This window comes from Lissotriton helveticus, chromosome 4_1, assembly GCF_964261635.1.
Source record: "Lissotriton helveticus chromosome 4_1, aLisHel1.1, whole genome shotgun sequence".
NCBI lineage: Eukaryota > Metazoa > Chordata > Amphibia > Caudata > Salamandridae > Lissotriton > Lissotriton helveticus.
This window is the reverse complement of record NC_136063.1, coordinates 177,120,765-177,138,113: the sequence shown is the minus strand read 5'-3', so window position 1 is coordinate 177,138,113 and position 17,349 is coordinate 177,120,765.

The window sequence follows — 17,349 nt, the reverse complement described above, 5'->3', positions numbered from 1 at the left end:
ACAGATATTTGTGAAAAATAGACAACCATGGGATTCCATGGTGGTTTGCTGTGCATGGATGTGCCTGTGCTCTCTCCCATAAACATGGTTAAATGGGCTTATGCCCAACTGGCATATTTAACTTACTCGCAAGTCCTTTGTAGAAGGGCTGTAAATTAAACGCTACCAGTGGGTCTGCAGCACTTTTTGTGGGCCCACCTAAGTAGCACCGTAAACATGTCCCAAGCTTGCCACTACAGCCTGAATGCAGTTTTAAACTGCCATTTCGACGTGGCAAAATAAACCTGATGTCAGGCCAAAATGTTCCTTTTTAATGCATATAGAACACCCCTAGGGTAGGCCGTGGACAGGCCAGATGGCAGAGTCAAATGTATTTTAAAAGTATGACATGTACTTCTAAGTTGTACATGTCCTGGTAGTGAAAAACTCTTAAATTCGCTTTTCACTACTGCAAAGCGAATCTCTCCCATTGGATAACATTGGACTTGCCCTATTACATTTTACAAGTGTAATTTCCAAATGGGAATAGATAACCAATTCATGTTTGGTGTCCTTGGAATTGGAATTTAAAATCCTAACTTATGGTGAAGTCGGATTTTAGAAAGTTGGCATTTTTCTGCCCTAACCATTTAGTGCCCATCTCCTAAACATATTATCTGAAATCAGCCACAATCAAGTAGCAAATTAACCTGAAGAGGTCCAGGTAGGTCAGGTACAGCAGATATATAAGGAAAACAAAAGGGCGATGGTTGAATGCTTGCCAATAGTCTCAGACACTGGCAATCTGAAAGAGCTGCACGCCAGTCCATCGTCTTTTCACCCACTAAGCTACTGCAGGCAGAGAACAGCTAAATTGAAATCAGCCCTGTCCATGCCTTAGTACGAACCGTCCGGCCTGCATAGCCAAATCAGGCCCCCTCCGGACAGGGATACAAGCAACCCCAGACCACTTTCAGTTTACCAAACCTCGTCAGTGAAGTGTAGCTTGAGTCCTCTGACACAGTGAGCAGGGTACCCATATCTGGGCATGTCCGTTGCACGAAGTGTACCATGCAGAGAAAAACACATAGGTGATGGATAAAATGCTCGTGAATAGTCTCAGACACTGGCAATGGCTTAAAGTAGCATCCTACTCCATCTTTATTATGCCCGTTGTTCCACCCCAGAGATCAGCCATAGGTAAATCATCTTTGGTCCTAGCCAAGCGGCACTGCATGTACTCTGGCCATAGAACCGGGGATTGTGATTTGGTCAACATTCTGTCAGTTCTCAATATCGTTCTGTAACCTGCATGTTGAAAGTAAGTGTAAGAACTAAAGATTACCTCCTAAGCTTTTCATTTCTCCTCTTTCAAAGCGTGCTGCATTCTACAGCGTGCATTGAAAGAGGAAAATGGTGATTGTTTTTGTGCAGGAAGGTGCAGTGCTCAATCTTGCCCAGCAGGGCATAGCACGCATGCACAACATGTGTCTTGTATACATCATATGCAAATGTCTGGAGAGAAGGATTAGCAATGACCTGAACCCTGCACAAAGAATTATATCTCAGACACCAGACAGTGCACAAAGTAAAAGGTGAAGAAACATTTGAACCTGGGAGGTTATCGGAGGGCTACCAAACGTTTGTACATGTCCCCTCTGCACACCTTTGAAACAGCAGTGGTAGGAGGCGTGGCTAACTCAGGCTCACTGTGGTAGGATGAGCTTGCAGTTCTGATTCATTACCACCATCCAAACCTGATCATGGCATTAAAGCTGCAGAAAAACAGAGCAGAGCTGACTGAGGATACCTTCCATGGACATCATTTAGGAGTTGCTGCTTCGACCCCTGGCATTCCCCTTGTGACCCCTGACACTGCCTTTGCGCCCCCTAGCTTCAGCATTGGCAAAATCAGTATCAGGGACAGAAGCAGCACGTCCTTATGGATGTCGGTTGGGGGTTCACTCACCTCATTTATCTTTAATTTTTATAACAAATGTTATTGATTCTCTGAAAAAGACATACAAATACAAACACAGCAGAAAATATAGATCTTACAGTAATGGCAATAAGTGTTATTGCAGGACTGTTGGTATACTTTCAGTGTGAGATTACCTTAGAAATGTACATCCTCATGCTGATTGTCAATGTCTCCTTATCCCCAATTAATTCAGTAATCCCAGCCATTTCCCCCACACTCAGCCGCGTTTGGCAGGAGAGCCTCTTGCTTTGTACATGGGATTTTCTTGTGCTGCACACCAATCTACCCCTCTACGCTATTTAGTGATGTTGGGGGGCAGGATCTTTCCATGCCACTGCTATGTTGCGTTTGGCCACTACAATCACTGTTCTGAGGAAAATGTTATCTACCCGGGTCCCAACCACGCCATCCATGACTCCTAGAGGTAGGGCTAGTGGGTTAAGTGGGACCTCCCAAACCAGGACATCGCTTAGTTCGGACACAATGTTTTCCCAGTACAAGGTGAGGGGGCAACAGGTCCACACCATGTGGTATGAATCTGCGGGTTGCATCTGGCATCGTTAGCATATTGGGGCAGCCAGAAGTCCTGCTCAGTGCAGATGGGCCGGGCCAGGTATGCACAATGTAGGTAGTAGAGCTGAATTAGCCTGAGCCAAGAGGACATGGTGGTTATGCGGGGGGCATCAGGGCGTACCTCCAGTCCTCCTCCACCAGTGGGATCAGCCAATCCTCCAAGCGACACCTGATGGGGTCTAGGGAGGTTGGGAGTTATTGACTAGGGAGCGGTAAATCTTGGATACCCCTCCATTCACAAGGTCACCCATCATGATTTGGGCTTCTAAAGGGCTAAATTCTGGGAACATGGTATCTGTAGGTGTGTAAAGGGTGAGGGAGTTGCAGGTTTTTGTAAAACTGGGTAGGATGCAGTGCATATGAGTTTTGTTAGTCACGGAAGGAGCACATGTGATCACCTCTCCATACGTCTCTCAGCTGCGAAATGTCAACCAAATACCATTTGCGAAAGCCCTCTAGTGTGCCTACTGTGCCGAACCAGGTGCCATGCCACAGAGGTGTTTGTAGTGTTAGTATATTGTCCCATTGTGGGTAACACAGAGTTGAGCACCAGGCGACTAAGACCGCTCTAGTGACTGCGGGAAGTGTGTGGGGGATCGGGCCCCTTAAAGCATGAACTGGATCTGAGAGAATCCAAGGCCTTCCTGCATGACTCGATACTCCAGGTCGGATCAGTCGCCGGTAAACCAGTCATGTATCACCAGGAGGTGAGTGGCCAGATAGTATAGAAAAAGATTAGTCATGCCCATCCACTGTCATACGGGCCTTTTTGACAAGGCGGCGAGTGCCATGCGCGGTCTCGAGGTATTCCATAGGAAGGCCGTGGCCAGGCTGTCTAGTGTTCATAACCATCCGCGAGAGAGGTGTAGTGGAAGGTTCTGGATTATGTATAGGAAGCAAGGGAGTACCATAATTTTAAATAAGGCGACTCTACACATTGGGTTGAGAGGAAGGAATTGCCATTTACAGAGGTCAGTTTTCTTTCGTAGGGGTGACGTTGAGTGACCAGGCGAGTTCTGGGAGCAATGCCACCCAGACGCCAAGATATTTAAAGGAGAGGCATTTTATAAGGATATTCGCCTGTCAATCTATGCATTCCCTGAACACTTGTAATGGGATCAGAGTCGATTTAGCTGGGTTCATAAGCAAGCCTGAAACTGCTTCAAAGGAGCAGAGGAGCTTTGGCATCTGGGGCCCAAACGGGCCAGGTTCGTGAGGAAAAGGAGGACCTCGTTCTCATAGAGAGCGATGCTGTCCTCGTGCTCTCCTTGCCAGCGCCACCCATGAATCTGGGTGTCTGCACAGACATGGCATGCCAGATGCTTAATGGCCAGGGTGAAGAGGAGGGGCGACAGAGGGCACCCGGGCCTTGTCCCCTGCCGAATCAGGAAAGTGTCCAAAAGCTCTTCCTTTACGAGCACTCGTGCTGAGGGGTTAGAGTATAATACTCGCACTAGGCTTCAGAAGTGGTGTACCATGCTCACTGCCTGCAGTACCACCTCTAGATAGTGCCAGTCGATGGTGCTGAAAGATTTTATAAAAGGGCAAGGTAAGGGTTGAGGAGGTGGTAGTGGGCCAATGCCAGGGGTAGGTGCTGTATGTAGTGTCTCATGCTACGGCATTGTCTGTGTGGATGAGGTTGTTGAGGACCGATTTAAGGCACATGGATAGGACTGTCTCATAAATTTTTACCTCAGTGTTGATTAATGAGATTGGGCGGTAATCTGAGCAGGAGGCCGATGGGGGCTGTATCTTGGGTATGACTACAATTGTTACCATATCCGTCTCTGGTGAGAAGGCTCCTGTCTCTAGCACTTCCACTTAGAGCGCGTGCAGGTGAGGAATTACGGTGTCATGGTATGCTGAATAGTATTCCGCTGTGAATCTGTTGGGCCTGGGCGTCTTTCTGGCAGTGGTTAACGAGATGGCCTCTCCTATTCCCTCCTTCATAATAGATTGGTCCAGCAGGGTATTTTCTGGCCCTGTGAGACGGGGAAGGAGAGTGAGGTCCACCCTCCCAGGATCAAGGCCGTGGGGCCAGTCCACCTCATTGAGCTGGGAATAGTAATTGGCGAAGGCTTGGGTGATGGAGGTAGGCGTGCGATGGGTTTGACCTTGTTGGTCTAGAATCTCCAGGACTCTCTGTTTCACCAAGGGTTGGAAGGCCAGCCACTGGAGCAACTTGCCATTTTTATCTCCCCACTCATAAACAGGAAATACAGAGGACCTCCATAAGAGCTTTGCCAATTCGAGCAATATGTGTTTCATCTCTTCTCTTAGGAGCTTAAGTTGTCGGGTTTCTCGTTCTGTCCCTGTCTCGGCCGTTGTCTGCTCCAGGCTAGTTGCCTGGGCCTCTAGGAGGGAAATCTGGCTTTCTTTGGCCAGTCGCTTAGCTTTAAGATCGCCCTTAGCGAGCCCTTGAATTGTGGCTTTGCCAGCTTCCCATTGTGTGCCTTGTAAGGGAACTGAGTTTAAGTTATCTTGAAACTATTGTTTGATATCTTTCTCAAGTGTTTGGAAAAATTTGTCATCCTGGAGGGACCAGACATTGAGTCGCCAGAGAGGCTGTAAGGCATCCAATCTGGAGGGGTGAGTGAACCGATATCCCTCAAGGGAGGACACGAACATCGGTAATCGCCCGACAGTCAGAGTCTGGCATAAATAATAGGTCAATGCGTGCGTGGGTGTGGTGTGCAGCTGAAGAGTGAGTATATTGTCGTGTTCTGGGGTTCCTGGTCTGCCAGATGTCACATAATCCCATCTGTGCTGCCCACCCTGTCATTCACTTCATGTGTTGGGTTCTATATAGAGATGGTGCTCCAGTGGCATTGTAGGATGGTTGCATGACTGCATTGAAGTTGCCTCCAATTATTATGAGGCTCGGGGCGAGGGGATGGCGTCTACTGCGGTTTTCAGGGTGGGTGCACGGGTTGTTGGAGGGACATACAGTGAGATCAGGTTAATGGTAGCGACCCCCACGTTTCCAGTCAGGGCCATGAAGCCTCTGGGTCTCTGGTTATGCTATTGAGAGTGAGAGGGAGAGTATGGCGTAGGAGGATCGCAGCTCCTTGAGATCCCTGGTCGAACCCAGAGGGTCAGATCCAAAAGAATCCTTGGTGAGCGAGCAAGGGGCAATGGTTGCCCATGAGGTGGGTCTCCTGGAGCAAGAGGGTATTGGGTGCCAATCTTTTAGCGTGTTTCAGTACTGCTGTGCATTTCTCTTTGTCCAGGAGAGGATTTGTAATGTTTGCAATGCCTAATTTCGCATCGCTAATGAGATGCAAAGTAGGTGTGTCTGCGGAAACCACGTGGGTAAATATCGAGAAGGCATCTTCGGGATATTTACAACGCGGGGAAGCGATTATTTTAATTGCGCTAAGTATGCCTAAACGCAGGAATTTAACGTCTGTTAAATTCCTGACTAATGCATACCTAACATGGGAGGTGGATTCTTGTAATATGACCACAGGGTCGTATTATGAAGCATATCGCTGTTTTACATGGAACATTGCTGAAAAACCAGCGATGATCCATGGAAAAGGGCACTATTGCTGGAATATTCATCGCCATGGCGCTAAACATTATTAATACAACGCTAGCCTTGCGAAATATTCCAGCGATTGAAAATAATGCGGTATACAAGGTCAGCGATAATTACCGCTGCCTGTTGCAAATATGCCCCACAGAATCATCACTTATGTTCAGCAGATGCATTTGACTAACATTATCTCTGATGCGTCATATTTAATGTATGACGCATCATGTCGCAAGGAGTTACAGATACGTCAGTATTTCTGACGTATCTGTAAGCGCAAAAGTGACGCATTGCTGGAGTGTGTCACAAAAGTGACGCAACTCCAGCAATACGTCCTTTCACATGGGGCAAGCCCCATGTGAAAGGGCCTGCGTCAGTCTTACGCCTGCTTTGAGGCAGACGCAAGATTTTGACGCAACGGCGTCCTAAAAGCGACGCAATGAAATCTCATAGATTTCACTGCGTCACTTCTACGACCCTTGCTTGCGTCAATACGCCCTCCTTGCATACATTATACCTGGCGCAGGTATAATGTGGCGCAGGGGTTTACAAAGTGACGCATCTACCTAGATGCGTCACTTTGTAAATATGGCGGAACAAGGTGCATTTTTTACGCCACTGGTGCGTGACAAAAAGTGACGCACCGGCGGCGTAAAAGTGACACACAGCCTCATAAATGAGGCCCATGATCTTTAACATCATCAGGATTATAACGTAACATGATGTCACTTCCTGAGATGTCATTAGTAGCTGAAGGTTTGGATGATGTCACTTCGGCTTCTCCTGGCATTTTGGTGAATTCGACAACAAAGCCAAGAATGCCATTGAAAGTATGACAAAAATATTTCATAAAGACTGAAAATCATTCTAATGACTACTGTGCATATGCATGCAACGATCAATGTGTGGGAGACATCTGTTATGTGATTCCAATAAATGAACCATTACTTTGGGGGTCAAGCTCCAGAAATCTTTTCTCAGGAAGGATAGTAACAAAGAAGGAATGCAGTCCGTTTTAATGTAATATGGTGCCTTTCATGACATATTCCCCTAAAGCTGTGAGAGACTTTCTGGTATCATGGGTGACGTTTTATCTAGGTGTCATGGGGACTAGGGCTAGTTATCCTTGTTAGAAATGTGTAACATAATAATACAAATCTCTCATCTATATGGAGGCGCTCTAAAATTAGGCCAGGATTGTAATAAACATGGTAACGGCCAAATGTACAAACAGACTGGTCACAAAAATAGGTAGCAAATTACACACCAGCCTTTTACAACCAGTCTGTAATTTTGCAGCGTAAGAAGTATGAATAGGGCATGTTGCAAAATTTCCATTGCCAGGGTGTCACAGAACAACTAGCCTAATCAATATTATTAAGGAAGACTATTTTTTCAATGCCTTCTGATTATCTGAAAAGGGATGTTGGACTATAAAGAACAGCAGGCCACCATCCCTGTTTTTGCTCTCCCAAATAGGAAGCTTTCTGTTTTTTAGGTTTTGCCTGCGTACAAATCTTTTGTAGGTAAAAAAAGAATGTAAAGGGGCTTAGGACTTGCCCCTTGCTTACCATTGGCTGGCTCACACGAGGCTCCTACTTCACTGTACTTACCATTGGCTGACTCCCATGTGGCTCTCTCCTCACTTTACTTACCATTGGCTGGTTCCCATATCACACATCACTCACGTTTACTTTGCTGATCAGCACCTCTGTCATCCTGCCATGGGGCCTGGACCAAGTACTGCTTCCGGTGGCCAGTTTCCATTTGCATGTAAAGGTACTTTTGTATTATTGTGAAGTGTGCAATTCAACGGTATGCATCATTTTCTAGCTGACTCTATGCCGTTAATGTAGCACAAACTCAACCCTAAGGTATTGAAGCGCTTTACGTGCCACATTCATATTTAGGCATGGAGAGATTACGTGATTTGCCCAGAATCAGAGGATTTTTGAGCCGTCAGGACGCGAACCCGGTTTCCCAGTTCCAAAGTCAGCAGCTCTGGCCACAAGTCTGTCACGATTCAGTCAAAGCCTCTTATTTATCATTGTCTCAGAAGAACATCTACTAAATGTTATTCAAAGTGTTTCCAAGTTTGTGGATGAGGTGCCCCATCACTTCTTCACAATTGCGCAGTACACACTCATAGATAACAAATAAATGCTACAATATCCACACCGAGCTGCAATTTTTCAAAGAAACATTGCACTGTTGTGTTTATTCCTTTAATGAATTTTCTCACGTGATATCCAGTGGATTCGACAATGCATGTTGGAATATCTTTATTCGGTAAAAATTCTCACCATAAAAGAATGCATTTTACACAGTAAAACATCAGTAAAATCTCTCGACTAAAAAAGTTCCCTATTTAAAGGGTCAAGCCTAAGCATTATACAGAACAATGGGTAATTTTTATGGACCCCAAACAAACATCCTCATCAGTACATTATTACATAGTGGTTAAAATAACTTCAATCCGTCCAGTCATCATCATAGCAACCTGCCAATAGGGCCTCCTAGCAATTTGGTATGGTGGAATACAGCTTCATTCCCCTAGTACGGGTCAGCCATGCACTACTCAAATATTTAGCCACCCCGCATACCATGACAGAGGATGTTGGGTCGGTAGTAAGAACTCGCAAGGCCATTCTGTGGCACCTCAGACCCAACCCCATGCATACTGGTTTCAACCAGACCTTCCTGGCAACTTCATAAGTGGGGCAGGCAAAAAGTAAATGCGCCACAGACTCCTTTGGAGCCGCGCACCCGGGGCAGGGGCGCGGAGGACCACCAGCGTTAGACCTCCCCGCGGTGAACTCATGCACCGGAAGGGTCCCATACCTGAGTTTTAAATAAAGGGCTCTGTCCAGAGGCTTGGCTATGAGGTCGAGGAAAGGTTCCAACTTTCTAGACCATTTAAACTCTAGAAACCGTTCAGTAAGTAAACCCCCAACCCCATTGCGTGTTGCCTATGCCTGAACCCAGTCCCAGTATAACTTCTTGATCACCGGTTTAGGGGGTGGCATCTGACTCACCCACACATCTATCAAGCCCAATTGCACCACCATCTGCCTCACGTTGCTCAACCACCCGATCTTATTACCAATGTCTAGTAGTATTAGTTCATCCAGCCCCTCAGCATATTTGGCAAGTTCCCTAGTCCTTCGCAGCCGAGCCCAGAAGAGTAAAGGACGCAGCCGCACTAGATCTTTAAAGGATCGCCTGCCCAGATCTAGCCGCAAGGGGATTAGCGGGGTGGAAATGGGGAGAGCCACCACGTCCCTCAAAAACTTGTTTTCCGCTACAACTAGCTCAGAAACATTTTCAAACCCCCACAGCTCGGAGCCATAAAGCGCAGCCGGGAGGATCTGGCCCTCATGGATTGCCATGACCGGTGCCACAGATTTACTTGTTGACTCCCGATGCTCCCTCAGGGTCACCCCTGATACTCTTTTGTGGGCAAGTAACATTTTAGCCAAGTGGTCCTTCCAATTCATCCGACTATTTATCCGCACCCCCAAATAGTCGAAAGAATCAACCAACTCCAAGGGTGCCCCATTGAGCGTAAAATTATTTCTAAATCTTTTGGAGGATGAGAGAGCCATGAGCTTGGTTTTCGAGGTGTTAATAGTGAGTCCTCTCTCTGTGCAAAAGGTGCTAAATCGGTGCAGAAGCTTTTGAAGTCCCACCGGGGATTTAGAGATCAGTATGGTGTCATCCGCGAAGAGTAGAGTGGGGATTCTTTCCCCCGCCAGGGTTGGGGCATCCGCCTCTTCCTCTCTCAGATGATCCACCACTCCATTCACAAACAAAGAGAAGAGGGTCGGGGCCATAACACAACCCTGGCGTACTCCACTCTTCACGGGCACCCTATCTGTCAGCTGGCCCTGGGTGCCCCATCTGATCCTCGCATAATTCCCTTCGTGGAGCCTCACAATAAAGCTCAGAAGTGAACCGGGGAAACCCATCCTCTCCAGTGTCTCCCACAACTTTACTCGAGGGACCAGGTCAAAAGCTGTCTTGAGATCTATGAAAGCCATGTAAAGGCTACCCATTTTGATGGTAACTGACTTCCAATAGATAACAAAGAAGCGAAAGACCTGGTCCATCGTGCCCACCTTCTGGCGGAATCCTGCTTGGAGATGGGAGAGGATATGTTCCTCTTCCATCCATTCTCCAACCCTTGAGATGATGACCCTGCCAACCACTTTCTGGATTACATCTATCAAACTGATAGGTCTCTAATTGGCAGGGTCCTCTCTAGCCCCCTTCTTGAACACAGTGACCACCTCTGCCCCCTTCCAAGAATCAGGCACGGGATGACCCCTGGCAATCAAATTCATTATAATTGCAATTAAATCGGCCCAAGCCTTAGGTTCCTCGATCAGAAGGTCCCCTGGGATCCCATCCGGGCCAGCCGCCTTCTTCGGGGTCAGATGTCTGATGGCCACTACTACTTCCGAGGGCGTGAATGGGTCCTCAGGCTCCACTGTAAGTTCCCCTCCACCCCTAGCTACCGTTGGACAGGAGGCGGCTTCAGGTCCACCATATAACGCTGAAAAATGGTCAAACCACTGCTGGCTTGTTATATGGACAGCTAATGGCTGAGTGCTCTGCTGCCTAGCTCTATTAATAATGTCCCAGAATAACATTGAATTCCTCATGCTGACTGCACAATTTAGGTCCAGCCAATGTTGTTCCTCCCACTCTCGTTTGGCCAGTGCCAATACTCTTGAGTAATCCTTCCTAGCCGCTCTAACTAGTGAAGGATCTTTTTTGAGTAGGGCGACTGTCAGCTCTTTCCTTTTTCCCTTGCACTGGGCCGAGTACCAGGGATTACTAGAGATGGGGGGGGTGTTATTAACTCTATGGCTTTTCCCTTTAGAAAGAAAGTATTGGCTCACTTGCTCTATTGTGGTTTTGTAAGCTGTATCAAGGGCAATGGGCGGCTCCAAGGCCCTTCCCATTCCCTGTTCCCTAACCTCCAAATCCAAGTACAGGTCTATCACAAGAGATTTTATACTCCTGAGTTGATCTTCCTGCAGTTGGGCCTTGTCCCATTTCAACCTACGGCTACTATTGTAAGGGACAACTTCTTTGGTTAACCTCAAGGGGCCACTCGTCCCCCTACCCTTGGGGTTACCCCACCTAAACTTACTGCATAGGGGGTTGTGGTCACTATCCTGAGTAGCCACCACCTCCATATCTATTAGGTCTTTCCACAATCTAACGTCCAATAAGATGTAATCAATTCTGGACGGACCATTGAGCCTGTTAAAGGTCATTGCACCAACACTGTTGGACAAGGTCCTACCGTTAAGTGCTCTTAGTTTGTGTTCCCTAGTGAGGGCGTTAATTTGTATTGCCCTTGCTGACCATTTTCGGATAGGGGGTAGTGACAAAGCTGGGATGGACCATTTAGAACCTTCCTCCTCGGTGCCTAAAGGATCGTCCCCAAAAAGGGGTTCATATGTGCAGTTAAAATCCCCGCCCACTATAATTTTAGCAGATGGGGGGCACTTGGCTAATGCTAAGTCTAAGCTCATTAAAATTGCTGAAGAAGTATCCCTCGGTGCCCCTCTGGCATAAACATTGAATAATTCAAGCCTACTCCCCTCCATATATCCTCGCTAAGAAAGATGTAGTATATCACTACACTCTGAATCGTGGATGACAACATCCCAATCCAGATCAATTTTAATTCAAACCGTTAGTCCTCCCGCTGGCCTACCCTTCCCTCTGCTTACTGCTGGGAAAAAATATGCAGTGTAGCCAGATTTATGTAGTGGGAGCAGACTCCAGGTTTCCTGGAAGAGGCATACATCAAACTTCTCAATGAATATGTGCCATTCTGGTAGGGCCATCTTCCTTTTTAACCCTGCCTCGTTCCAAGATAACAGGTTTATTACCCTGTGACCCATAGGAACTATAGCAGGGACCCCCATACTCCCACCCCTTCCATCCTCCTTGGGCATGGAGCTGGCATCCACACCGATAGATGACTTGGGGGATGCAATACTACCATCTATGATGTCTACACACAGTACATCCGTAGAAACTCTGGTAATACTGCTATCCGTACTTTGGGCTACTAAGGGGCCCACCTGACTATTGTCTTTACGTCTTACCACCCTTAGTGCCTCAAAATCTGTGCTCCTTGGATTGGCCGCACTTGGTCTGCAACCCCTCTCCCCCTTAGACTGTAAACATCAGTCGCAGTCTTCCATACCGGATAGCAACGAAAACCTGTTGCCTGTCTCCAGAGGGGTAAAGGGTCTCAAGTGCTCCATTCTACTGTTGCTATCTCTGTTTTGTCTCTGGGGTGCCGTGATCCAGCCAAAAGGGTCAGCCGCCTGAACAGGAAGCTGGCCATAAGGAATATAGTTATTGCTATAAAGTGGCGGGGGGTTAGGTCTACGGGGATAGAGGCCACTTACATGAGTTGGGGGAAACACCACAGATCTAGGGTAGAAATATGTCAGAGCCCGAGGGATAATGCAATTGTCTCCACTTCCGGTGGGCCAGTTTAATATATAGTCCACTGCCCGCGGGTCTCTAAAATTAACCACCACCAGGTCCCCCTCAATGTCTTTACATCTGCTGCCCAACCAATTGAGCCGCCTAACATGCACTATGTCCCCATCAATGTTATGTGTAATGGGCCTATAAGCACTCAACCAGTGTATTATTTTGTTTTTCAATTGAGCGTAACCCTCCCTCTTGTTCTCTACTAATGGCGGCACCCCGTCAAGACGACCACAAAAGGCACTGCTTGTGGACGTATCTCCACTTGTGGCCCCTTGGTCACTGTAGCTCTAGTGTATTTAATGCTTCCCTGTTCCTCCCGTTTATTTCCTGTGGGGGCCATTATCGGTCCCCTTTGGGAATCACCCACTGGTCCTACTACTGAGTTGTTTGTGTGCTTTGAAGGGTGTGGTTTTTGGTAGACGGGCTCAGCCCTACCATGGGACTGTGGCTTCGGTTTGGGGGGCTGAGATGAAGTAGTAGGAGCACTGGTAGAGGGTAACCTGACAGAAGATGCGGGTGGCGCAACCCCGCTCCCCTGGGCTTTGGCTAAGGTAGCCATACTGCTTATAGCAGTTTCCAAGATAGTCAATCTAATCTCAACTTTCTTTATGCTCTCACTAATGGGCAGGAGCAGGGACCTGAGTAAAAATTCCAAATTTCCCAGTGATGTAGCGGGAAGTGATGCGCTCGGTGGTAAATCCCCGGAATTAATGTCATGGTCTAAGGTGTTAGTGCCCCTGACTGGTGAGGCTATTGCTAACGGTAGTAGCTGAGTTGAAGGAGATTCTGGTACCTCCACTATAGCACTATCAGGAATGATTGAAGGCTTTGCTACTTTACCAAAGTCGGAGTGGGGAATTTTGGCTTTACCCTGCCCTACCCTCAACTTCCTTCTTCGCTTACTAGGTGGTGGGCCATGCATCTCTACCACAACTAGTTGTTTCAGCTTTGTCTTCCTAGGCTTTGCTGCAATGGGGGTCTGGGTAATTCTATCAACAGCCGTGCAGCAGAGACTAGGGGGGGGGGAGACACTTACGATCTGATCAAGAGGCAAACAAGGGGTGGGTGTACAATCCCGCAACAAAAGGGGGACGCCATCCTGGCTTAATACTTCCTCACCAATGTCAAGTGAACCTCCCTCATGGGCAGCAGTATAAGGAGCAATATCGGTGAGGGACCTATTTTTTAAACTTTCAACCGAGCGTCGACGCTCAGCTCTACGCTCAGCCATAGAGGATTCCTTATCGCCATCACTCAGGACCCTACAGAAGTATTTATCCAAAGACCCATTTTGTAATCTACCCGCCTTCCCAGTTAATCCCTCCTCAGACGGCATAGCCATGGCCGTCGTCTGTTTCAAGGTCCACAGGTCTACGTCTATGCAGGCGTTAGAGAGTAGGCACAGCGCAGCCTACACTGGCCTACGAGGGCCTCAGAGGGCCCGCCCTTTGCCCGGGCTTAGCCCGGCGCACGCCCGCGCGCGTCCCGCGTGGCGCGTTGCCTTCCGTGTATTTATTCCCAGTAAATCAGATGGTAACCTGGGAGGAGGAGGCGGGGTCAGGGGGAAGAGTCACGCAGGTGCGGCCGATGACAGAGCCGCAGGCTTCCTGGGACTCGCAGTCCCGCTCTCCCACGCCGTCCAGTCAAGTCAATAGGGATCCCAGCAATACCAGGCACAGAACAACAGAGTCCTTCCAACAAGGGTCCTTCACGCTGCTTCGAGCGGCTCCCGCGAAGCGGGGGCCGCGAGGAGTGGATTTGAACTCCTGGGAGGAGGCGGGGTCAGGGGGAAGAGTCACGCAGGTGCGGACGATGACAGAGCCGCAGGCTTCCTGGGACTCGCAGTCCCGCTCTCCCACGCCGTCCAGTCAAGTCAATAGGGATCCCAGCAATACCAGGCACAGAACAACAGAGTCCTTCCAACAAGGGTCCTTCACGCTGCTTCGAGCGGCTCCCGCGAAGCGGGGGCCGCGAGGAGTGGATTTGAACTCCTGGGAGGAGGCGGGGTCAGGGGGAAGAGTCACGCAGGTGCGGCCGATGACAGAGCCGCAGGCTTCCTGGGACTCGCAGTCCCGCTCTCCCACGCCGTCCAGTCAAGTCAATAGGGATCCCAGCAATACCAGGCACAGAACAACAGAGTCCTTCCAACAAGGGTCCTTCACGCTGCTTCGAGCGGCACCCGATTCGACAATGCATAACTGGTATAAAATCCTTGGACGTCACGCTAATCATTGTACCAATAAATTACTTCAAAATACAATACACCACAGATTATTCAAAGGAAGAAGTCATGGCTCATAAAAAGTTTCCCATTTTTACCACTTCACAGTTGCAGATAAATTATGCAGTGCAACGTTAGGAACACATTTTCCAGGGTGCTTTCATTTAACATTTTCCCCTTCAAAAGTATTCTGTAGATTTTGTTGTTCTATGATTTGGTTAAAACTGAAGGGCAGACAAGTTTTTTTTTGTACCTACAACATATATTAGAGTGCTTCACAAGGCCTGATTCTTACAAACATGTGCACAACTCTCACATGAGCTCCAGTTGCATTACAGCCAGACACATTCATTTTTAGGCACGGAGAGATTGAGGGGCTTATTTATGAGCCCTTACATCACTTTTGCGCCTCTGGTGCGTCACTTTTGTGACGCACCAGCAGGGTAAAAAATGCGCCATATTGCGTCATATTGACAAAGTGACACATTTATGTAGATGTGTCAATTTGTAAACCCCTGCGCCACATTATACCTGCGCCAGGTATAATGTATGCATGGTGGGCGTTCTGACGCAAGTAAGCCTTGTAGAAGTGATGCAGTGAAATCTATGAGATTTCACTGCTTCCCTTTTAGGACGCAAATGTGTCAATATCTTACGCCTGCCTCACAGCAGGTGTAAGACTGACGCAGGTACATTTGAAATGTGACTTGCCCATTTGAAATGACCCATTGGTGGAGTTGCGTCACTTTCGTGACACACTGCAATGCGTCATTTTTGCGCCTACAGATATGTCAGATACACTCACGTATTTGTAACTCCTTGCGACATGATGCATCATACTGTAAACATGGCGCATCCAGCATGTCACAAAGAGGGCCCAATGAAAAGTGACGCATCGCTGTTTTCACGCAGCGATGCGTCACTTTTCATACATGAGGCCCAGAGTGATTTGCCCAGAATCACAGGATGTTGAGCCTCCCGCTAAAACGGCGATAATTTTAACGCCGTTTCTTGATAATATGCCGTAGGATTTTTCTGGTCTTAAGTTCGGCATTGCCACCTATTATCGGCTCTCCTGATAATCGGTGGCAGCATCCCAGTGAATGGGTGTTGCGGCGGAACGCAAGGGGCCCTATTACCAAGGCAGCGTTAAGCCACTTAACGTGGCTTCTAGCCACGTTATGTGGTTTAACGCTGGCTTGGTAATAGGGCGCTGACTCTATCGCCACCACAACGTCACAAAAAGTGACGTTGTGGTGGCGATTGGGGCTTGGTATTATGCCCTTGGTTTTCGATCACAAAACTTTGCAAATGAAAAATGTCTTTGTACGTTAGGTCTTAAATGCGTGACACATGTCAAATGTCGGATTTTGCGGACTGCATCCGAAAAAAGTTATACGCACCAGTTACCACTGCAGAGTGACCTCACCTGCACTGCTCTCTTCATTGCACTCACATTACTTATCACTTTTGTTTCAAAGCTGTGACTCGTGGCGCGAAAATAAGCCTCTAATTCCATCGGCGCGTTAATACTTTTGTGTTAATTGCAAGGAAGGTAGATTTATCTTTCCTGGATTTGTCAGACCTGAAACACTGAACTTTAAAAGCCAAATGTGACGCCTAAATGAACATGTAATCCATTAAGTAGAAATGAACACATTTGTCTTTTTAGTGATTTCAATCGCATGCTAATTGGAAGCCCTTCATCATCAGAGGCTTGTCGGGGGAGGGGAGAGTGGATGCCCGGGACAGACGCATGGGGCCTCCCTCCCAACATGGCAGATCAAAGAAGAGACATCTACGACGCGACAGCAATTAACTCAGTGAATTAAAACGCTCCATCAGAAGGGGAGGGATAGAAGGGGCAATTTATTAAAAGGCTTAAGTGAATACAGAGTCAGCTGAACAATACCTGAGCAAATTGGATATTTAATTCTTTAATAGGACAAATCAACACAATGCGGCAGACGTACGCGGCTGGTTGGCTGCTGTGGATCACGTGGGACAGACCAACTTTGGCAACCAGTAAATTGATAAACTGGAGGGAGAAGGAGGAAGCACCTCCCTTTAATTGGCTCAGTCTTCTGATTTTTTGGTGCATGTGAGGCATGCGCACGCGTGCATGTGTTTGTGGGGCATGTGAGGCACACATGGACGTGCTGTAGTGTTGCGCTCTAGTCTCCGGCGCCCGGCGTGATGACGTGGCGCGCCGGAGCAGGAGCGGAACACTGGCGCATGCGCGCAGCGGAGAGGGAAAGCGCGCGAAGGTCAGGAAGCGGCAGAAGCCAACGGAGCTCGAGACAGTTACACGCTCGGCGCTCTTTGTGATAGCGAAATGTACCAAAGAGAATAAAGGCACTACCTACCTATCCTGGTGTCTTGTCCTCTGTGGGGGAAGCGAATAACAACATTACAGTGGCGACGAGGACTGGGATCACCCCACCAACCCCCACACAGCAATACGGGAGAGGCAGCAGCAAGGGACACAAGGAATAAAACAGGTCCGAGACTGTGAAAGGAGCCCCACACTGT